The 23631-nt window shown below is 45.3% G+C and overlaps 1 protein-coding gene across 1 annotated transcript in view; it reads right to left on the bottom strand.

The window, feature by feature from the left end:
* ADAM9 (ADAM metallopeptidase domain 9) overlaps positions 1 to 23631 on the bottom strand; it is a gene marked incomplete in the record, with an annotated part of 1887510 nt that overhangs the window by 1227708 nt on the left and 636171 nt on the right.

Below are 23631 nucleotides of genomic sequence, written 5' to 3'. Positions count from 1 at the left end.
GTGCGCCTGGGAAAGAACCTTGGGGTTTTCGAAACCACATTTTTCCACCGCGTTGCCCTTTGGGGTACGGTCTGGATGGGGTGGAAAAACGGACTCCGACAGCAGACAGAGTCTTTCCCTCCTGCTCACACCGGGTAAGGGTCTCCTTTACTTTGGGGCCAAAAAGAATGGCACCGTCAAATGGGGCGTTAGTAAAGGAAGACTTGAAGGCTTCCGCAAATGAACATAAGCGCATCCAGGATTGTCTGCAAAGAGCAATCGCTGAAGCTGCTGCCCTACTCGAACCTTCGCGTGAGATCAGCCTCATGGACGAGTTTACAATGGATGTAAGGGTATTAAGTTGTGCTGTCACTTTCTCTGAGACAGCAGCATCTGTCGTACCCTGGAGGGTATCTCCCAACTCTTTGACTAGATCCCTCTGTAGCCGTGTGAAGTGGGTCAAATAGTTCAGGGATCGCATAGAAAAAGCCGCTGAACTAAAAATGCGCTTCCCATACCTGTCCATAGTCCTAGAATCTTTACTAGGGGGATGGACAGATGAGGAAGATTCCGACATCTCCTTTTTCGTGGCCGCTACCACCACCATAGCGTCCACTGGAACTCCTTTTGTCAAATAAGCTTTGCCCTGGGGTGCAGTAATGTATTTATTAGGCTTCCTAGGGACTGGCTCCACCGTGTCAGGAGCCTCCCACGCCCTTCGAGCAATCAGCTCCATTAATTCATCGAAGGGCGGGGTGACCCAGGAGGAGGAAGAGGCGAGCAGCGAATGCCTTCCAGCAAAACTGACTCATCCTCAGAAGGGGGAGGCTTGCCAATCACCTCTCTGCTTTAGGATCTCCAGGATGTCAGAAAAAGAGACATCCTCTGAGCGTGACTTTGGGGACCCTTCTGACTCATCTAAGTCAGTGTCCGATGTCAAAGATTCTTGTGGAGAATCTAAGTGTCTCCTCTTACACAATCTTTTCCTCGGAACTTCTTCGGTGGGAGCATCCGAAGAAGCCTCCGAGAAGAGGGGGCACCCTCCAGGGGTGGCTGCGACACAGGTGCTCGACGCTTAGATGTAGCCCTGGGTGCAGAGGAGGATAACGGTCCTTTATGGGGAGGAGAAGCTGTTTCTGCTGATGTGGTTGTCTGGGTAGACAACACCTTCTTCATGAGGTCGAAAGCCCCGGGTCCCAGTCGAGGTATCTCCGGTTCGAAGAAATGGGAAGAATCCCGAAACAGGCACCCGAAGGCATCGACCCGAGGGCGGAACCGAGTCGATCCGAGCCGAGGCCCCGAGAGGGAGAGTCGGAACCGAAACATCGGTCCGACTCTCGGTCCCGGAACCAAGGATGGATCTTCGGCTCCGAGACTCCAGTACCGGCTCAGACGGAGTCGAGGTGAACGGAGCCGACCGAGAAAAGGACGGTTCTGGCACCGAGGGCTCCACAATCAGCAGGTCAGCTTCTTCCGGCTCCGAAGACTGGACAGGCCTCGGAGGAGGAACAGATGGAGATAAGGGAAGGCCTTCAAGTCTCGACACCAATTGAGAGGAGACCGAGATAAGTTTGGATAAGGCCGTATTCTCCATTAACTTCTGCACCATGCGGTCTACATCGGTGTCGGAGAGGGGTCTGGAAGAACGAGTCGAAGGAATCGAAGACGGAGCCGACCTCAAGAGTGTCGGGGAGGAGCTCCATCACGGTTCCAAGACTCGAGACTTCGGAAGCTGACAACAGTTGAACACCGGCCCGAAGTCTGTGGAACGGTGAGCTAACTTTAGTTGAAGAGCTCGGGCCGATGACCTGGGCTCCGACGTCTTCGATTCCTTCGAGGATTTGGATGCCTGGTCTGAAGCATCCAGAGCCTCTTGGAAGGTTGGTTTTAACAAACCCCTATCCATAAGTTTCCTGCGCCTATCTGTCATGACCCTCCCACTGAAAGAATGACAAATAGAGCAGTCTTCTTGCAGATGGAGAGGGCCAAGACAGCAGACGCAGGAACTATGATTGTCAGTAACTGACATCTTTTGCCCACATTGGCAACGCTTAAAACCCGATTTAGCCTTTTCAGACATCTCACACTAAATATATATGGAAACTGAAAAGTCAAGTCCAGTAAAGCAGTCAAGTCCGGTGAAATTGTCGAATCCAGTAAAGAAGTCAATCCGGTAGTCAAATCCTTGTAAGGGGTGGTAGGCCCCGAGGAGAACTCTAACAAGTTTAAAATAAACTTAACGGAACCGAGAATCCCTCAACCTTACCACACACACACAATATGTCACTAACAAACTTTTTATAATAAAATAGCTAAGAAAAATACAAGAATAAATTCTTAATCTTATCTTAGGTGCTCGAGCTCGACCCAGTGATGCGAACGCTGCAGCGGCAAACTAGATCTGAGGTAAAGGCAGAGGGGGATTGTGGGTATTAGGTTGTCTCGAGCTTCTTCTCGATGCAGAGCTTGCAAGCGGCCGACACGGAGCCGAGGATCGGCTCCGAACCCATGTGTAAGAACAAACGGCGAGATCGAACACTCTCACATCTTTAGGGGAGGAGGCTGCTGATACCGATGATGTGGATGTCCAACGGGACAATGCTCTCTCCTCATGGTATCGAAGGCCCCCCAGCTCTGATCCAAGGAAACATCTGGATCCGCAGATACAGCCAGTCTCCACGACACCAAAGCAGTGGGCTCTGAGCCCGAGGTAGGTGCCAAACTCACCCGAGCCGAGGCCCAAAGAAGCAAAGTTGGAACCAAAAGGTCGGTACGACTATCCTCTCAGGACCCGACCAGTAAGTGCAGCTCCTAGACTCTAAGGTTGGCACCGAAGACAGAACCGATAGACCTGGAAGGGTTGTCGGTCATCGGCTCTGAAACTTCGGATCGAATCGGAGGAGAAACAGTATAAATGGGCTGAGTCTTGGCCAGTTCCAAAGCGCCACGGGTCGGCCCCGACAGAATTTTTGCTAGCGCCTGGGTCTGCAGGAGCCTCTGCACCACTTGATCTACATCCTTATCAGATAGTCTTGAGGACCGGGAAGAAGCTATATAACAGGCCACTGATTGCAGGACTGGAGACTTTAGAGTAGGAGATACCAGCTCCAATATTGGGGACCGGCTCCTACTAACAACAACCTTCAGTTCCATAGTAGTCAGACTCTGTTTGGATGTCGATGAGCCCTTCTTCGGCTCCAACCCAGAAGACAAGCTAGAAGACAAAGTCTTGGATGATTTTGCAGGTTTGTCCTTATCCAAAGATTCTTGAAAGAAGGACTTCAATAATCCCCTGGCTATTAATTTGATCCTACGTTCATGGAGAAAGTACAGTTTTGTACCTACCATAAATGTAGATGTCCGAGAGGTATGCATCTGCAGTCCTAACAAATGGGTTGTCCTGTCCTCAGGCAGCCCTTGATCGGCGATTCCAAAGTCTGGGTCTGGCCTCGGCTGATGTCGCACTTCACCCGACGTCATAGCTGCAGTTCTTCGGGTATAAAGGTATCAGCCGACGCCATTTTCCTCAGTGTTTCTTGCCCCAGGTGCCCTCTAGGAAGGCTAAATTTGGATAAATGTAAAAGTTTCCAAATAACAGACAGCAAATAAAAAATAAACATGTATGTACATATATACAAACAAATACACCATAATAGATTCCCCCAGCTAGCTAGAAGATGGGCAAATACCCTAGGAGTACCACAGAGGGGAAGGAGGGAGGCTAATCCTGACTGCAGATGCATACCTCTCGGACATCTACATTTATGGTAGGTACAAAACTGTACTATGTCCTTCAAGGATGCATCTGCAGTCCTAACAAATGGGTAGAATACCATAGCCAAACTGGGGGAGGAGGTAATAATAAGATTATGGTGTAGTTAAGATCCCTTGCAAAACAGCAGTGGCAAAACCTGCTCGGGATCTGGAGTATAAGGGTAAATTATAATGCTTGGCAAATGTATGCACGGAGCTCCAAGTAGCAGCCTCTAGAATGTCTTTGGTAGCCACTCCTCGTAGAAAAGCTGTAGTAGTGGCTGTAGCCCTTGTGGAATGAGGTCTGATGTTTTCTGGAGTTGTCTACCCATGGTAAGAGTAACAGAATCTAATGCAATTTCCTATCCACTTAGAGATTGTCTGTTTTGAAATTGCTTTGCCTTCCATTCCTGTTGCATATGCTACCAGTAACTGGTCAGTTTTTCTACTGTTCTTGGTTCTGTCCAGGTAGTAGCGCAATTGTCTATGTACATCCAAGGTGTGTAATAGCCTTCCTCCCCTGTTCTGTGGGTTGGGGAAGAATGTAGGCAGGTGGATAGCTTGGTTTAAAGATACCCTGGAGACCACCTTTGGCATAAAAGTAGGATTAGTTCTCATGGCCACTCTATCTTGATGGAAGATAAGGAAGGGCTGTACTGCCATTAATGCCTGTAATTCCGAAACCCTTCTTGCTGAAGTGATTGCAAGCAGGAAAGCAGTTTTCCATGATAAGTACTGTAATTCTGCTGTTGCTGCTGGCTCAAAAGGAGGGAGTGTCAATTTTTCTAGCACAAAGTTCAAGTCCCAAGCGGTCAATGGTGGCTTCCTTGGTGGTTTTACATTTTTAATTCCTCTCAGAAACTGCCTGAGTAGAGGATGTGAGAAGACTGGAGGATCCATGTTGTATTCTGCCGAAATAGCTGATGCATGAATCTTAATGGAAGATTAGGACAGGCCATTGTGGAAAAGTTCTGCCAAGTATTCCAGGATGTTAGCTATGTTTACCAGTGACACATTTTCTTCTTTTGCTGCACTCCAAATGAGATATCTTTTCCATTTTGCTGAATAAGTTTTCCTTGTTGAGGGGCTGCGAGCCTCCAAGATAATGTCCTTAACCCTTTGAGATAAATCTGGGTTATTTTGTCTTATGCAATGTTCCAGGCAGCTAGCTGCAACGTTTTTAGGTTTGGATGCAGGGTTTTGAAGTCGTTCTGTGTTAGCAGTAAGGGAACTAGGGGCAGAGGCCATATTTGTTCCCGAGACATACTCCTCAGTAATGGGTACCAATGCTGCCTCGGCCAGTCTGGAGCTATCAGGATGATCCTTGGCCGGTCTTCTTTGATCTTCAGTAGCACCTTGTGCATCAAAGGAAGAGGTGGGAATGCATATGCTGCCAGGTTTTTCCAACTGAAAGATAGGGAGTCCACCTTCCAAGCAAGTGGGTGGTATGCCCTTGTGCAGAATTTTTTCAATTGGTGGTTGTGTGGGGATGCGAATAAGTCTATTTCTGGTAGTCCCCATTTCCTTGTAATGGATTTGAAGATGTCTGGATGCAGCATCCATTTGTGGGCATCCGTGGAAGTTCTGCTTAGGATGTCTGCTAGTATATTTTCTTTTCCTGGTACAAATATTGCCTGTAGCTGAATGTTGTAGCTCAGGGCCAGATTCCAGAGGTCCATTGCCATCCGGCATAGAGGGTATGAATGTGTGCCTCCCTGTTTGTTGATTACCACATAACTGTGGTGTTGTCCGTCCTTATCAGCAATTGACCCTGTTGAAGAAACGGTCTGAATGTCTGGATTGCCAGTTTTACTGCCAGCATCTCCTTTTGATTTATGTGTAGGTTCAGCTGGTCTTGAGTCCATAGGCCTTGTATGCACTTGTCCAGCATGTGTGCCCCGCAACCGAGGTCTGAGGCGTCTGTGGTGACAGTCTGGCTTGGTTGAGGGCTGTGGAAGGGCAATCCCTTGTTCAATTGACAGGCCTGGGCCCACCATTGGAATTCTTGGAATTTGGGTTTCTAGGCTGTGCTTGTGCTGAGACCATAAATTCCTTAGGTACCATTGCAACTTCCTCATATGTAGTCTGGCATGTGGAATCAATATTAGGCAGGATGCCATGTAACCCAGGGCTTGCAGGACTTTCCTTGCTGTTAGCTGGTTCTGCGTTGTTAATGCCATGAAGTAGAGAGGAAGGTGCTTCTGCTTTTCTGCTGTGAGGGATGCCATTTGATTTGATGTGTCCAGTTCTGCACCCAAGAAAGTTATTGTCTGGGATGGTATCAGCCTTGACTTTTTTATATTGACTGTGTATCCCAGGGCTTCTAGTAGATGAATGAACTTTTTCAAATCTTTTTCTAATTTGTTTTGGTTGTCCGCTTGTAACAGGCAGTCGTACAGGTAAGGGTAAATTTGAATCCCCTGAAGCCTGCAATAAGCAATTACTGATGCCAGGCATTTTGTGAATACTCTGGGCGCAGTAGATAAGCCAAAGGGCAATGCTGAGAATTGATAATGCTCTGATCCTGCAAGAAATCTGAGGTATCTTCTGCAATTTGGTCGTATGGGGACGTGCAGGTATGCCTCCTTGAGATCTAGAGTTACCAGCCAAGACTCCTTGCCCAGCATGGGAAGGAGCTGCTGTAGGGTCAGCATCTTGAATTTTGGAACAATGAGATATGTGTTTAGAGCGGACAGGTCGAGAATAGGTCTCCATTGGTTTTCTTTTCTTGGCACCAGGAAAGGTCTGGAGTAAAATCCTTGTCCTTGTTCCATAGACGGTACCTTTTCTATAGCTCTCATCCTTATCAAGTGGTCTATTTGTTCTAGAGCTTTTTTCTTTTGATTTGGAGGTAGGTTTGGCATTCCTCTCTTCCTTGGTAGAGTATAGAAGATAAACCTGTAACCTTGATCTATTGTCTGTAAAATCCATTTGTCTCCCGTGATGTGATACCAGTTTTCCGAAAATAAGGCTAGCTTTCTGCCTAAGGGTGCTTCTAGTTGTTCCCTGGTAGGCGGTCTCAGAGCCAAGTCACTGTGATTGTCCTGTGGAAGTGGTAGTGGCTGGATCTGTGGCAGTACTTCGCTGGTTGTTGGGCTGCCACTGACGGCCCCTGTAGGCACCTCTGGATTGACCCCTGCCTCTTGGGCGCCTATTCCTGCCTCTCTGTGCTCTGGTGTCTGGAAAGGACCAATTCTTGGAAGGCCAGTTCCTACTAAACCTTGGAGGCTGGACCTGTAAGAAATCCTTGACTGTCTGGACAGATTTTGCTTTCTCTTCCACCTTCTTCAGCACCTGCTGTGCAGGGGAGCCGAACAAATTGAGCTTATCCATGGGAGCATCTAGAAGCTTTGATTTAACATGGTCTAGTAAGGACTGCTCTTTTAACCATGCATGCCTTCTGATCACTGTACCAGTCATTGCTGATCTAAAGGAAGCCTCCAGTGCATCATAGCCGCATTTTAAGGAATGATTACTGACCTGCTGAATGTTATGTACCATTTCCTGAAGAGATTTTTTGTCTAATGGTTCAGGGGAGGACAGTTTTTTAGTTAGCTGATCTAACATATATTCCTGATACTGAATCATGTGGAATTGACAGTTTAAGGCCCTAGCTGAAAGAGTAGCAGAAGTGTAAACTTTTTTACCCCATCTCTCTAAGGCCCTGGATTCCCTTTCAGAGGGGAGGGGGTTTTTGGCAGAGGTAGCTGCTACTGCCTTGGGTCCCTGTGAAATAGTTTCAGGATCTGCCAAAGGAGCCTTATACAAATGATAATGTGTGTCCGGAACCCTGTAGTACCTGTTGGGCTTAGCAGGGGCCGGAGGAAGTGAATCAGGAGCAGTACAAGAATCATTAAATGCATCATCCACAACAGTAAGTACTGGAGGGATGGCTAAAAGCCTATGCTGTGGCAAATGCAAAAAGGTCCTAAGCCTTTTCCTAGAGTCTGAAAAATCCTGGCCCTGCCATTGAAATTGTTCCCTCATAGCATGCAAGGTTTCCCCAAAAGAAAATTCCTCAGGAGGAGAGGCAGAAGGAATGGAGTCTTCTGCATCAGAGTCCTCATAAGGAGAATAAGGGCCCTCTGGAGGGTCTGTATGTTCTGAATCATCAGAGGAGTAATCTGTAGAAACTGGCTCAGGGGGCTCTGCTCTAGGCCTCTTCTCTGGAGGTGGGTGAGAGGCTCTGTCAGGGTGAGGTTGGGATCCCCGGATCAAAGAAATAAGATCCTCTGCTAGACTAAGCATTTGAGTACTAGAGCTAGGCCTGTGAGAGGGGGACCTGGCAGGCACATTCTTGGTAGATTTTGCTGCTTTAGCCCTGGCAAAAGCCTTAATCGACATGAATGCAGGGGGCCTAGCAGCACCACGTGCAGGAGTAGATATATCTAAAGGGATAGTATCAGATAAATCCTGTGATCCTGCAGGAGCAGGTGGGATTTCAGTAGCAGATTCAGCCATGCTGGATGAGGCCTCGGTAGGAGGCAAGCTTTCGGCTGAAGGAAGGACCGTGGACTCGGTTTCAGCCGAAACAGAGACACTCGCGGTTGACTTAACCGCAGTTTCGGCCGAAACCGCGGACCTCGAGTGTCGGTCCTTTTCCTTGCGCTTTTTAGTAAATTGTGAAGTCGGAGTTTCCGACGGCATGTTATAAGCAAAAGCGGAGCCGAAAAACTCCTCAGCAAATTCCGACCGACGTCTAAGTGTCCGTCGGTTGAAAGAAGCACAGGCTAGACAAGCTGCTACGTCGTGGTCTGGGCCTAAACAAGGTAGGCAGTAAGAGTGGAAATCTTTATGAGGTATTTGTTTCCCACAAGTTAAACAGTTATTCACTTTTTCTGACATCGGCTGAGGCAAGAAAGAGTCCCCAACGGGGTACTTAGCTTTTTAGAAGTCTTCTGTAGTAGTAATCTCTGGTTCTGACCGACCGGCACTTGCGAACAGCTTCTGCTTGGCAGCCGCAAGAAAGACTGAGGAAAATGGCGTCGGCTGATACCTTTATACCCGAAGAACTGCAGCTATGACGTCGGGTGAAGTGCGACATCAGCCGAGGCCAGACCCAAACTTTGGAATCCGGCCGACCGAAGGGCTGCCTGAGGACAGGACAACCCATTTGTTAGGACTGCAGATGCATCCTTGAAGGACATCACGAGAGCTAAATGAATGACAGATGGCACAATTCTCCTGAAGGTGAACCTAACCTAAATAATAAACACACTCTGTGTGACCATCTGTAATAGACATCTTTTATCCACATTTGGGACACTTTTTGAATCCAGACTTACTTTATTGTATAGCCATGTCTCAACAAGAGAAAGCTAACAATTAACAGGCAAAGTACACTATATGATTGGAGAAAATACACAATCCTACATATAAAGTAGCACCAATAAAAAAACAGAGCTCTAACTCTACAAATATTTAAGCATTACCGCACACACTATATGACTAGCTATGAAAAGCACACAATACTATATATGTATAGGACAGCCCTAATAAAACAACCGGTCTCTAACGAAGTTCTACAATTTCTAACACTACAGCACACAGAAAAAAGCAACTACTGCCCGAAAAAAAAAATCCGGGCGAAAGCGTAGCACACTATTTCTAACTCTACAGCACACACTATAAGGATAGGGAGAACAAAATTTAACTAAACAACTCGCTAATTCAAATGAGTTGTTATAAATCGGCCTAGAAAAAGGAAAGGCCACTAACAGAACAAATAATGCACTCTTTACGTTTTAACTACTTAACACTCACTAGACACTAAGAAAACAGCAAGAGCTCTAGAAAAATATCCAGGAATATAATAACTATTGAGAAATATAAAGACATTTTCAATAATACTGGCCAGAACTGTTAAACTCCCGATCTGTTGCACCGGCAAACGAGATCTGAAGGAAGCACCACTGCATCATGGGATAAGGAGTAGGCCCACGAGCTGCTTGAAGACCTCGAGTTTTTGTATTTGGCCAAGTCGGAGCAGAGGATCGGCTCCAAACCCATCAGAGAGAATGAAGGCGAGATGGAACAACTTCACATCAGCAGTTAAACTAAGTTAAGGTACTCTGGCTAACAAAGTTTGCAGCTGACTGCAAACGGGGAGCCATTATTGAATCCCCAAATGATGTGGATATTCTACAAAAGGGTCTTACAGAAACAGATGTTTGGTGCCAGAGCCATGGGCTCAAGCTCAATGCCAAGAAATGTACAGTTATCCACTTTGGGAAAAAACATGTACCCATGAATTACCACATAGGTGGCAGTACACTAAACACCGAAAGTATAATAAAAGACTCAGGTGGACAGTGGTCTCACCTTCGATAACCACATCACCACAACAGTCATGAAATCCTTCTATGTGGCACACTTCATCACTAAGGGCTTTTCATCCAGAAAAAAGGAGGTCATTGTCTCACTGTACTCATCCCTAATTAGACCAAAGTACCTCTTAAGACATCTGCAACAACTGGAAAGGCCGTAGAAATACCTTACTAAAAGAATCACAAGCCTAAAGCAGATGCCCTATACTTACTGTCTAAAAAAACTCTGTTGCATATCGTCTACTCAGACGCGATCTCTGCTTAACATACAAGGCTATGTCAAACCAAGAGTTGTTGGACATGCTACACTTAAAGAAATCCCAATCATTCAGAGCCACAGACTCCAGGGATCTAAATCTTGTCATCACAATGAACACAACATGCTGGAGGGATATGTTCCTGACCAAGAGACTCCCCAGACTCTGGAATAGACTGTCCATACATGTCAAGCACAGCACCTCTTTGGCCCTCTTCAAAAGGAACCTTGACGATTGGATGGGAGATGGGAAATACACACCGGGGATCTCGTCAGTCCCTCTGCTAGACAGGGGTCCAAGGAAGTAAGCATTGTGGGAAGAAATAGCCAAGGAATTGTTATGGCTAGGCTTGTATAGGCCCTAGGGCCAAAAGCCTAGTATCAGACTATGAACCTAAGTCAGTGTAGCAGCCTTAGGGACATGTTAACAGAAAATATTGGTGAACTCCATGTTACACTTGGAAAGGAATCCTGACTACAAGAAAAAAAAAAAAAAAAAAAGAGTCTGCAGAGCATGGGATGGCATAAGGTGCTTGGAGGGTGTGGAAGCAAGCAGACCACTGCAGTACAAATGATGATTTCTGAAATCAGAGAAACTGGTTCTCAGCACGGAGTGAGCCCATTGCAGCAGAGCACAGCAAAAAGCACCAAAGACCCGCTCATGAAAGTCTGCCAGTTAGATGCATTTAAAGATCAGCAAAAAATGCACTGTATGCTGCTGCTCAACTCACAAAGGACAAGGATATTTGTCACAACAGCAGCTGTATAAAATAGGCAACTATTACCCCCCTCTACCTAGGAAAAAGATATGGTTAGTGATGTGGAATCCCACCATGCCCACTAGTAACACCACAAGAAAAGAAGCTTAAAAACATTCAACAGCAGCAACAAAATATAAATGAAAGTTATGTACTTTATATAACTGAAGATCCATGTTGTCTTGTTCTGTCTGGTTCAACAGTTGGGTTATCGGATCCAATCTGACTTGACCTCTGCACGTTTTCCCCTCAAATTGCTTGAATCAAGTGGTCTGACTATTCCTCTACCCATTCCAGAGCCAGCAAATGACAATTTAGGATGGGAGACAGAAGGAATGCTAAACCAGTTTATTATCAAAATATTGAAGTGGATTCAGTCAAATCTACTTTGGCGAAGTCCGGAGGTTGAACGGTGACAATGGTGAACTCCGACATTGTCGAAGTACAAATCTCACCCCTATCTTGACCCATGATAATCTTGTTCCGAGGTCGATTTCAGGATGTAATCTGACAATATCGGAATTCGGCATTGTGACTTTCGCGGATGTGGGTCAATGATGCGATCATTCGACCAAATCCACTTCAACATTTTGATAGTAAACCTGCTAAACCAGATGGAACGAGACAACATGGATCTAGCATTGTGGTAAGCGCATAACATTTGTATCCAATGTCATCTTTTCTGTCCAATTCAACAGTTGGGACATATTCCAAAGCTATCCGAAAAACTGGGTAGTCTCATTTAAGAATATTCCTGAATATGTTAGAGCCAAAGAATGTATGAGATCTAGACTGGACATCCAATATGTAATAAAACACAAAGGCATAAACTGTAGAACAAGTATCTGCATAAAAATATCATCGATGGGATTAGCAAAAAAAGCCATGGAGGTAGCCACAGCTCTACCTGAATGAGCCTTTAGTTTGCCAGGTAAATTTATTTTTTGTCATAAACAAAGGAAATGTAGTTGAAAGTCACCTGGACAATGTTACTTCACAGACTCCTTGTCCCAATTTACTTTTCGAGAATGAGAGAAAAAGCTGCCCTAATTTTCTAATCTCATTTGTGTGATATATAGAAAAAGTACAGTTGTGTACACTTACCATAAATGAAGATGTTAGAGTGTATTCACTGTTGCAATCATCACATTTGGGTTATCTGCTTGCAGTAGCCCTCAGTTGGCCTGATTATCAAAGTCTTGGGTCCTGCGTCATTTGCTGTCTCATCTTCCATGATGTCAGGTAGTCAGGGATATAAAGCATGCAGCTGACGCCATTATATCAGTTTTTCTTGCCCCAAATGTCAGGTGCCCCCATAATGGGAAGCAAATACATACAAGGTTACACCTCCAACAAAACAGCAAATACACCAAAAAACTTTAAGCATAGTAAACAAGAATAGAGGTATAGTCAATAGAGGTCAGGGAGCTGGAGGGAGGGTAACCAGGACTGCAACAGTGAATACACTCAAACATCTACATTTATGTTAAGTGTACACGACTGTACTATGTTCTTCGTGTTCCACAGTTGCAGTCATCACATTTGGGTAGATTCCCAAAGCTAAGGATGGGAGGAGGTAATTTGAAAGCATTAGGACCAGCTATAAGGCACTAAAAGACTGCAGTAGCAAAGCCAGCTCTGGATTTAGAAAAAATTGGCAAGTGGTAATGCTTGGTGAAAGTTATGTATAGAACTCCAGGTAGCAGCTTCTAGGATGTCCCTGGTAGGGACACCTCTGAGAAAGGCTGTAGAGGTAGAGGTAGATGCAGCCCTGGTTGAATGTGGTCTTATCGCCTGTGGGGTAGGTTTTCCATGGTGCTTATAGCAGAAATGAATGCAATGGCCTATCCACTTAAAAATGGTTTGCTTTAAAATGGCCTTCCCCTCTGCCCCTGCAGCAAATGCAACCAGCAGCTGTTCAGATTTCCTGAGAGTCTTAGTCCTGTCCAAGTAAAATCTAAGTTGTCTGTGCACATCCAAGGAGCGCAATATTCGTTCCCCTTTCTTTTGTGGATTAGAAAAAAAGGTTGGCAAATGAATGGACTGATTAAGGGCCACATTGGCTACCACCTTGGGCATGAAGGAAGGATTGGTCCTGAGGGACACCCTGTCAGCATGAAAGATGATGAAAGGCTCCACTGCCATGAGGGCCTGTAATTCAGACACCCTTCTTGCTGAAGTGATGGCTAGAAGGAAGACTGTTTTCCAAGAAAGGAATTTCAACTCTGCATTTGCAGCTGGCTCAAAGTGAGGTACAGTGAGTGTTTCCAATACAAAGTTAAGGTCCCAGGCTGGAGTAGGGGCTCTTCTGGATGGTCTTACATTTTTGGCCCCTCTGAGGAACTGCTTCAGCAGTGGATGAGAGAAGAGGGGCGGTTCTGTATTATAATGAACTGAAATGGCTGAGGCATGAATTTTGATGGAGGAAAAGGAAAGGCCCTTGTGAAGCATCTCAGTTAAGCATTGAAGAATATGGGGTAAACTGGGCGCTGCTGTGCCCATCCCCTGAGTATGGCTCCAGGAACAGAATCTTTTCCATTTTTCAGCATAGGATTTTCTAGTACTAGGCCTCCTTGCCTCCAGAATGACATCCATCACTTGCTTACTGAGGGATGGTAATGGAGAGATTAGGTAATTAGCCAGGCTGCAAGGTTTAGGGTTTGAAGCTGCGGGTGCAAAATCTGGCCCTCCAGCTGGGACAGCTGGGCAGGGGTCTGAGGCATGTGCCATGGTGCCAGCAGTGACACACTGTGCAAGAGTGTTGGCGTGGCCAGTCTGGTGCAACCAGAATTGTCCTTGGTTTGTCCTGTTTGATCTTTAGCAGTATCTTGGAGAGGAGAGGCAGAGGGGGAAAGGCATAAATTGATGTTTTTTTCCAGATGAAGGACAGGGCATCCACTTTTCAAGCTTGTTTGCGGGGAGTCCTTATGCAGAATTTATCCAATTGGTAGTTCTGGGGGGAGGCAAACAGGTCAATCTCCAGGCTACCCCATTTGTTTCTTAACATGCTGAATATCTTTGGTTCCAGTTTCCACTTGTGTGGGTACATGAGATTTCTGCTTAGGTAGTGCACCAGTGTATATAGCTTTCCTGGCAGGAATTGAGCCTGTAGGTGCACTTGGTAGCTCAAGGCTGTGTTCCACAGAGCCATGGCTAGTCTGCAGAGACAGTATGAGTGGGTTCCCCCTGCTTGTTTATATACCACATAACAGTGGTGCTGTCAGTCTTTACCAATAACTGTCCTGGATGAATGTGGTCCTTGAAGGCTGTCAGAGCATTCTGTACAGCTAACATTTCTTTTTGATTGATATGCGGGTGCATTTGATTTGGGTTCCATTTGCCCTGAATGCACTGCCCTGCCAAGTGAACCCCCCATGAATAGTCTGATGCGTCTATTGTTAAGGTTTGGGCAGCAGGGGGTAGAGTGAACGGCAGTCCCTTGCTTTGGGTGGCACGCCTCTGCCCATCAAAGGAACTCTATCTGTAGACAAGGTACGAGAGGAATCACTGATTCTAGATCCTGAGAATGTTGACATTGTAGGCTTTTTAGATACCATTGTAGTTTCCTCATATGCAGTCTTGCATACGGTATTAGTAGAATGCAAGAGGCCATGAACCCCAGGGCTTGCAGTATTTTCCTTGCAGATAGCTGGGTCTTTGTGGCCAGTAGTTTGAAGTAGACTGTCAAATGAACTTGTTTCTCTGGAGTGAGGTAGGCCATCTGGGAAGTTGCATTTAAGCTTGCTCCCAGGAATACAATTTGTTGGCAGGGTACAAGACGTGAATTCTTTTCATTTTATGGTGTACCCCGGAGAGATTAGCAATTTCTTTACAAATGCCAGATGATTTAATAGTATGTCTTGGCTTTCCACCTGAATTAGACAATCGTCCAGGTATGGGTATATTTGAATATTTCTTTGCCTGCAAAATGCAATGACTGGAGCTAGGCATTTTGTGAATACCCTGGGCGCAGTAGATAAGCTAAAGGGCAGTGCAGAGAACTGATAGGGCATGTAGCCTGCTCTGAAGCATAGGTATTCTTCTGCAAGATTCCCTTACTGGGATGTGCAGGTAGGCTTCCTTTAAATCCAGTATTGCCAACCAGGCATCATTGTCTAGCACGGGAAGCAGCTGATGAAGAGTTAGCATCTTGAATTTTGGGATTACCAAAAATGTGTTTAGGATAGACAGGTCCAGGATAGGACACCAGGAATTGTCTTTTCTGGGTACCAGGAAAAGTCTTGAGTAGAAACCCTGCCCCCATACTACTTCTGGGACAGGTTGAATAGCCCTGATGCTTAAAAGAGAGAGAACTTGCTTTTGAGTCTCTGCCCACTGATTTGGGGGTAGGTTTGGCCAACCGTTTGGGGTTGGTAAGGAGTGGAAGTGGAATCTGCATCCTTGGGAAACTATATTTAAAACCTATTTGTCCTGGGTAATGAGTTTCCAATTTTTTGCATGCAGGGCAATCTTTCCCCCGAAAGGAACAGTCAGTTGAGCAGGGCTTGGAAGGTTTAAATTTAAGTCATTGAGACAGTTTACCATAAGGGGGAGTCTTACTACTCCCTGCTTTGGAAGTGGGAGCCCCCCACTGCTTAGGCCTGAGTACCTTGGGACTGAAGTCTGGGTGTTCTGCTGGATTTGGGTTTGGACTGAGAAGGCCTGGAAGAGGCAGGAAAGGACCAATTCTTAGAGGGCCAATGCCTACTAAATCTGGGAGGCTCTACTTGCAGGAAATCTTTAACAGTTTGCATAGATTTAGCTTTTTCCTCCATCTTTTTAAGTACTACTTCTACTTTGTTGCCAAACAGGCGGTCTTGGTTTAAGGGAGCATCCAGTAATTTAGCTTTAACATGATCTGGCAAAGATTGCTCCTTAAGCCAAGCATGCCTTCAAGTACAAACCCAGTGACAGCAGCCCTGCAAGATGCCTCTAATGTTTCAAAACCACATTGCAAAGTATGTTTTCCAACTTGTTCAGCAGAATGCATTAAATCCTGTAAATCTTTATTTTCAGCACAGTCGGGAATCAACATCATTTTCCGTTTAAGCAATCCAATAATATGCTGCTGATACTTGAACATATGAAACTGGCAGTGTAAGGCCCTAATGGCCAAGGATGCAGAAGTGTATACCTTCTTACCCAATCTATCCAACGCCCTGGAATCTCTACCAGAGGGGGTAGGATTTTTGGCAGTAGTAACCTTAATGCCCTTGGGTCCCTGTGAAATGGTCACAGGATCCACAGTAGGATTTTTATAGAGGAACTTGTGAGAGTCCGGTACCCTGTAATAACTACCAGGTTTTCTGGGAGCAGGAGGTAAAGAGTCAGGGGCCAAGCTACATTCCAAGAAGGCATCATCTACAATGTCCAGGACAGGAGGGATAGCTATAGGCCTGTGTTGAGGCAGGAGTAAGAATTCCCTAAACCTCTTTTTAGAGTCAGAGTAATCCTGGCTTTCACAACGAAAATGCCTCCTTAGAGTATGCAAGGTTTCACCAAAAGAGAAATCCTCTGGAGGGAAGCAGAGGGAATGGAGTCCTCTGCATTAGAATACTCATAGGTAGATAAGGGCAAATCCTAGTCAAAGAAAACAGAAATTTCAGAATCCTGATCAGAAGAAAAATCAGTCCTAGGTCTCTTGGAGGGGGGTGGGTGGCTTCCCCTGATTAGAGTAATAAGGTCTTCAGCCATTCTTATCATTTGATTTTTAGGCATAGGGGCCTGACCATGCAGTCTGGCCATCAGTTTTCTAGGCATGGATCGAGTTTTAGGCCTTGAAGAAGAAGATGGCGTCGGTTTAATATGCAAATCAGTAGGCCTGAATATACCCTCAGTAGCCGGTGCCTGCACAGCGGCTCCGGACCCATCCAAAGTAGAAACATCTGGAGGTTCCACAGTCGAAGAAGCATCTCGTGGCATACCGGACTCCGAATGGGTCTCAGTAGAGGCCTGCGAATCTGAAGTAGCGGGTATCAGGGGCTGCGAACGCACCTCACTGAGTACTGGTGAACTGGTGACTAGCTTAGGAGAAGTGTCGTCGGCAGCTTTGGACCTAAGCGGTCTGTCTCTGTTATCTTTGTATTTTTTCGGAATTTCGGTAGTCGGGTGGCTTACCGAAGCCATTTCTGGATAATTGAAATGAGTACCAAAATATTTAGATGCGTAAATGAACAGACAACGAATAGTACGAGGTTTGAATAAGGCGCAAAACCGACAGTGAGGTACGTCGTGGTCTGGGCCTAAGCAAGGAATGCAGTACGAATGAAAATCTTTATGAGGTATTTGCTTTCCACAAGAAATACAACTGTTAATTTTTAACTTTTACTGACATCAGTTTAGAGCAAGAAAAAGGATCCCCAATGGGGTACTTAGCTTAGTTGAAGACTTCGGATCTGAAACTCAAAAACAAAAATTTCAGGAGTCGGACGATCGGCCCTTGTGGCTCCTGCTTCGGGCACTGCACGGCAAGAAAGACTGATGTAATGGCGTCGGCTGCATGCTTTATACCCCTGACTACCTGACGTCATGGAAGATGAGACAGCAACCGACGCAGGATCCAAGACTTTGATAATCAGGCTGACTGAGGGCTACTGCAAGCAGATAACCCAAATATGATGACTGCAACTGTGAAACATGAAGAACATCCTAAATTGGCAATGAATATCCATCAAATGTAAAGTACATTCGCCTTTGTTTGAAAATTTTAGAAAGAACACTGGTAGATTGATCATCTGATTAAAATTTGCTTCACAGATCACCATCTGTAGGAAATGAGAATTAGTTTGCAAAGATACCATAGCCTTTGTGAAACAGTGTAAAGAACTCTTCAAGACAATGCCTGTAGCTCAGAAATCCTCCTAGTCAAAATGACTGCTACTAAAAATTGTTTTCCAAGTCAGGAATTTTAGGTACACTGAAAACGCAGGCTCAAAGGGAGTTCTAGTTAATGCCTGTAACATGACAGTAATGTCCCAAGGAGGAAATGGATCCCTGACGTACAAGAAAAGTGCCTTTCTAAAAAGCCTTGGTAATTTTCAAGGAAGTAACTGTAGTCTGTTTCTGGTCCACATTGGAATGTGAAATGGCAACTAACTGAAGTTTGATGGTTGAAAAACTAGCAACTTTCTGAAACAGTTCCACTAAAAAATCTAAAACAGATGGCAGGGGAGCTGAAAAAAAAAAAAAGTCCAAACCTTTGGAAGAGACCCAGATGGTGAATCTTTTCCATTTGCTAAGGTAGACCATCCTAGTATTGCTTTTTGTGAGGATAATAAAATATGAATAAGTAAAGAAAACAGTGTGGCATCTCTGGCCAGCATTAAAACTGGAGAAACAATGCAGGCAGTCAATTTCAGGGTTTTTTGTGTCTTGGTGAGGCTGACTGGATGCGTAACAGAGGAGGTCTGGACTTGGATCTTGCAAGTATTTATGGTACTTTAGATGAGGTCCATAAGAAGAGTACCCAAACCTGCCAGAGCCAAAAGGGTACAATGAAAACAGATTTTGCCTTGGGATGTATGGCTTTCTGAAGAAATTTGGTTATTATAGGGAAGTGTGGAAAAACAAAGGAGACCCAGGGGCTAAGTATGGATGAAAATGTTCATCTGTGACGGTCTCTGTGGAGACATCACAGCAAAATAACTACTGCATTTGTTGTTTAGGTGAGAAGGGAAAAAACTGCTGCAAGGTTGTTCCTACTGACTGAAAATCAGTCACCACTGATTGATAGAGGGATCCGTCGTGTGGCAGAAGAGCAGAAGATTTAATTTGTCTAATAGGACATTGGAAGTACCCAGGATGTGCACTGTGACCAGAAAGCGCAAAGAAGACATTGCCCACTGCCACATTCTCATTGCTTCCCAGCACAGCAGGTATGAATGGGTTCCTCCTTGTTTGTTGCTATATATCAGACCACCACCATGTTGTCCATCTAAATAGCTATCACACCCTCAGGTAGGGAGTCCTGAAATGTCTGCCGTGCTAGGAGGATTGCCTTCATCTCCAAGATGTTGATGTGAAGATTGTCCTCTGTCAATGACTATGTTCCTTGAACCATCTTCCCTTTATCATGGCCCACCCCTACCCCAAAAGGGAAACATCTGTGATCACAGTGGTTATCAGGGGTGGTAGGGTGAATGGTCTGCCACTAGAAAATGTACACCCTGCATAATGGTGTGAAACATATTGGAGCAAGAAGGGTTTAAAGGTTTAAAACATCAAGGACTACTGCACTGAGTGTCCACTGCCTGAGGTACTAGTGTGATCAATGCAGCCACTGAGCCCAGCAGGCAGGCCAAGTCCCAACTGTAAGGTTTGGGGTGATGAAGGACACCTGAAGCTATCTGATGTAGACAGAGGATTCTGGACTGTGGAAGTCAGCCTATCTAAACAGTTAAGTTCAGATAACTATCATCTGTGCTGGTGCTAGCTGATTTTTCATAAGGTTGATCATAATTCCCAAGTGTGGAGCTAGGTAGAGCAAGAAGTCCCAGTGCTGAATTAGATCCATGGTTGATGCTGTGAGGAGCCAGTCATACAGGGAATAACTGGAACCCTTGCAGCCAGAGATACAATGCCACCACAGCCATGCATTTGAACACCATGGGGGGGGGGGGGGACTGTGGTGAGGCCAAAGGGCAGTGCTCTGTATTGAAAATGACTGGCTCCCAACCAAAAACAGGCAAATCTCTTGGACTGCTTTGCTGACTTGATGTGACAGTATGCATCCTGGAGACCGATCGAGCACATCCAGTTGTCCTTCCTCAAAAGAGGTAAAATGGACAGAATCATGACCATCCAGAACTTTGTCTGTTTTACAAGCTGGATTAGGTAGCTTAGGCCTAGAATAGGCCTGAGGTCCCCTATATTTTTCAGAAAAAAAAATACGAATAGAGTCCGGATCCTTGGTGGTCTGGTGGGGCCTCCTGTATGACTCACTTTTCTTCTAGCTTTGCAACCTCTGCTGTTGCCAATTCAACCTGATTGGGTCAAACATCTGGAATTTGCTTTCTCTTCTATGGAGGGGAAACAAAAGGAATAATATAACCTCTGGTAATGATTTTTTGCACCCAGAAATCTTGAGTGATGGCCCACCATGTTTGAGGATGCATAAATAACCACCCCAGACTGCCTCCATATTGCAGCAGTCGGGCAACCATTCAGATGTGCTAAAAGGGTTTATTGGAGAAGGGCCCATGTAAGCCTTGATTTTGCAGTCCACCTCTGCCCCTGGGCAACATCTATTAAAATTATTCCCCCCTCTTCCTCGGAGGGGGGGGGGTTGGCAGGTGTCAGCAGAATTATCCTGGACAAAACTCTGGGACTTTCAAAATCAAACTTCTTTCCACCCTTTTGGTTCTATGAAAAGGTCTTTAGTGGGGGTGGAAAAAAGAATACCAACTGCAGACAGGGTCTTGCCCTCCTGTTCACTTCTGGTAAGAGTTTCTTTAACCTTTGGTCTGAAGAGTGTTGAACCATCAAAGTGAGCACTGATGAAGGATGTCTTGAAGCGTTCCATGAAATTGCAGATGAGATCCAGGCATTCTGATAAACAGCACTGCAGATATCTGCTGTCCTTGCCATGCCATCAGCTGTGTTAACATACACATGGACACCATCGACATTGATTGTAGGATAGATAGTTGTAACTCCACTGATTTCTGGACATTCACAGGCAACTGACCAAAGTATGGTCCAAATCCCTGGGTAAAGTCCATCTGGAAGCAAGTTATATGAGTCAAGTAGTTCAGCACTCTAAGTGCAAACATTGCTGAAGCATATGTCCATTTCCCAACTCTGTCCAACCCCTACACTCTCGATTAGGGAGATGCACATTAGTTCTCGCCTCTGAGAGCTCCATTTTGGTGGTTGCCATAACAACCAAGACATCTACTGGGGAACCCTTGCCCCAGTGGTACTTCTTCCTAGAGGCAACTAAAGTCTTATCCAGCTTACACAGGCTCAGCTTCACCGCATTAGGCTCCTTTCAAGTCCACTGAGAAACAAGATCTATTAACTCATAAGCGGGTGGGTCCATCCAGGAGATAAATGCAAGAATGAATGCCTCAAGGAACACTGACTTCTCTAGGGAAGGGGCTTCACTGGACCAACCCCCTCTTTGCTTCATCAATTCCAGAATATATCTGAAGGCATGTCCCGAAGGGTCGATCATGGGGAAACCTCCCCTTCATCAAAATCAGTCTTCTTTGACCATCTCTGTGCCTTCTCTTGAAGGCCATCTTTAAGGCACTTCCCCATAGAAGCTTCTGAGATAGGGTTGGAATCAGTGGGGGATCTCGCTAAGTGACAGCCCCCCTAAGCCGCACAAGGCTGACTGTCCCAGTCAAACTGGATGAACATATATAGTAAGAAAATCCCATAGGTTGGGAAGGGAATAAGTGGGACAGAGGCAACTCCTCTCTGGATCTGAAGAGGACCTCTCAAAAGCCTTGAAAGCTGAAACAGAGACTGGGGTCAAAGCCGTACCTCCCTGAAAAAAGGAAGACAGAAATGAAACGTCCCAAACTCCAATCTAATTCAGCTCCAAAACCGGCAATAGAGCCAAGCTGTCTAAAGCCAAAGTGCTAAGAGGCAAGGACAGCGCTGAAAACTTCTGACTCAACTTTAACATTTCAGCTCAGAGAGCCAACCCCAATCTGACAGAGCCAGAGTAGAGTGTGAGAGGAAGACAGTTGCAGTCGATAACTCTGTCGGCTCCAATGCAGGTGCCCCATGGGAGAAACTCAGAGCAGCGGGCATCAGGTCTGAAAGTCGAACTGACACAAGAAGATTAATGGCGGGACAGTAGGACTATGACCACTGCCACCAGAGGGGTAGGTGCTGCGAGAACCCCCAGTCGAATGTGTCTGCAGGAACTTCCACATCATTCTATCGGTGATGTCTTCTGACACGCACTTCAACGATTTGAAGAATGATACCATTGATGGTGGTAGAGGTGAATGTTGTTTTTTTTTCCTGCATAATGGGAGAGTGGAGCCTAGGGCTAACTGGCTCTTGGGGAGAAACGACAGGGTGGAGACTGGCAATGAGTTCTAAGGACCTCCACAGCAGATGGATCCATGCTTCTCTTCAGAGCTCGGCCTAACTGGATTGATGGATCCAGAGACCTTTTTCTCGACTTTTTCACATGCTTTCCCAAATCCCTTCCTTTTCCCTTACATCTCTCTTCTCCCTCTTCCTTCTCCTTTTCCCTTACATCTCTCTTCTCCCTCTTCCTTCTCCTTATCTTTTGCTAGTTTTTACCTTATTAGATTTCTCTGAGGAAGGACAGAGGTTTGTGAAGCAAAAGGTGCCAATCCGCCAACGTGGGGAGGGAGAAGCCCCATATACACTAATTTGTCTCTATGACCAGCTAGAGGCACTGGCCTCGCACTCAAAATCCAAGTGGGCTATACCTAAGCAGTAAACAAAGCATGAGGGTCCTGAGGCATAAGTTTGTAACCACAATCCATGCATTTTTTTTTTTTTGTAAACAGCGGCCTTGTCAGACAAGACATCAACAAAACAATCACAACAGCAAACACTAGCAGAAGCAAACAATTGCCAAGAGACAAAAACAGTAACACCAGACACTATCAGTAATACTCTACAGCTAGAAGAAAGAAATTAACAAACAACTACAAATAAAGAAGAATTTTTTTGGAGAGGATTTTGGAAGGCGAGTAGAGCAAATAAGTTTCTTAAAATGGGAAAAAAAGATGGGGACAGGGTACTAAATACCAAAACCAAGGAGATAGCTAGAGAAAAATTAAGTATTTGGAAAACAAATCTCAACAGCTGAATATAAAAAAGAAACTTTTACCTAAAACCACAGATGCACTGCCTTGGAATCACATCTCAATTCATCAAGTAGCAAATGAGATCTAGGGTAATCATGGGTAGAAGAAGAGTAAAGGCCCTGATCCAAGATCTTGAGGAAAAACGAAAGCACTGTTGTCAGATCCAACTGGATGCAATAACCCAGCTGCTGAACTGGATGGAAAAGATAACACTGGATCATATTCCTGAACACAGCACCCAAGTACATTCACTGTGTAGGGATGATACAGTTTATTCATCAACAAAATTCTGGTTTGCAAGTTCAAGATCTCAACCGGTGAACAGAAAAAAAGAACACTTGTCAACCACAGATGCAGAGCCCGGGAATGATATCCTAATTCATCAAGCAGCAAGTGAGATCTGGGGTAATCTTGGAACCAGAGGGAATTATGGGTAGATGAATAAGGGCCCTAGATCCAGGCTTTCGAAATAAAAAAAAAACTGAGGTCTGATCTAATCAGTTCCAATAACCCTACTGTTAATTTGGATGGAAGACAATACTAGTTCACATCCATGTTCACAATACTCAAATACATCCAATGTGTAAGGGTGATACAATACTTGTGAGCAAGATTCTAGTTCGGAAGTTCAGCACTGGTATGTCACTTCAACAACAGGACAAACATATCTTGTGCTCAGTTACAAATGTACAATTTCTGAAAAGATCACAAACAGATTTCTTCATTCAACGTAAGTGGCAAAGAGATACACAAAATGT

The sequence above is a fragment of the Protopterus annectens genome, chromosome 9.part0 (genome assembly GCF_019279795.1).
Source record: "Protopterus annectens isolate FY-2018-M chromosome 9.part0, PAN1.0, whole genome shotgun sequence".
Taxonomy (NCBI): Eukaryota; Metazoa; Chordata; order Ceratodontiformes; family Protopteridae; genus Protopterus; species Protopterus annectens.
The sequence above is the reverse complement of the archived record's forward strand: the minus strand, read 5'-3'. Positions and strand labels throughout refer to the sequence as shown.